Source organism: Morone saxatilis, unplaced genomic scaffold, assembly GCF_004916995.1.
Source record: "Morone saxatilis isolate NCDOM2014 unplaced genomic scaffold, NCSU_SB_2.0 Contig21, whole genome shotgun sequence".
In the NCBI taxonomy this organism is placed as follows: Eukaryota; Metazoa; Chordata; class Actinopteri; family Moronidae; genus Morone; species Morone saxatilis.
The window spans coordinates 19,833,083-19,833,929 of NW_023339774.1; the positions used below are offsets into that span (position 1 = coordinate 19,833,083).

The window sequence follows — 847 nt, forward strand, 5'->3', positions numbered from 1 at the left end:
ACAGGAGTGGTATCAATCTTCTCAACTGACTCTAAAATTTGGGACTATTTTTTTAAAGTGGGAATTGTTCTCATCCTAAAACAAAAGACTGAGTGCTTCACCAAGTGATAACTGCCCCAAATCTACCAAAACAGCACAGACTCGGTCATATTCCAGCGCACTTCAGGCTGGTTTTTGGTAATATGATGCACTGTGACATTGGCATTATCCATTAGGCTACTGTAAAGCAGCACATTAAGACATTGCTGGGAAGATATCCATCAAATATAACATTCATTAAATCAGCTCAAGTCCCATTGAGATCTCATTTTCAAGGGGATACGTGAGTATCTGTAAAATAACCCAAGATACTGAGGAACAATAATACACATTAGGATATAAAAAGCAAGAAGAAACAAATGTTTTGTTAGAGTAACAAATTCAGATCTGCATTCTGTTTGTTCTGTCTGAGAGTGAGAGAGTGAATGTGCCTGCGTACATGTGCATTATAATTGTGTTTTACGTGGAGATTAGTTAAACAGTGTATGCGGACGTCATGGAGTGAAAGTGTCTGCGTGTCCCCAGCAGCCTCTCACAGACATGCCAGGGGAATGCCCTGAGAAGCCTGGCTGTGTAATTGGTGTACACAGAGTGTGCTAATGAGCTTCCTCCTCTGTCACGCACACCTGAACACCTGATAGATAATTACACCTCCCTCTCTCCCTCTGTTTCCTGCTCTGTCCCTCTTTCACTTCATCTCTGCACCCCCATCTGTCTCTCCTTCCACGCCGCTGTCTCTCTTTCACTTCCTCTTTGTCTTTCACTCCATCCCTCTGCGCCATGCTCTGTCCTCCTCCCGCTCGTCTCT

The 847-nt window shown here is 43.7% G+C and overlaps 1 protein-coding gene across 1 annotated transcript in view; it reads left to right on the forward strand.

The window, feature by feature from the left end:
* Positions 1–847, forward strand: part of ap3b1a (adaptor related protein complex 3 subunit beta 1a) — a 50,261-nt gene that overhangs the window by 42,368 nt on the left and 7,046 nt on the right. The window lies entirely within an intron of this gene.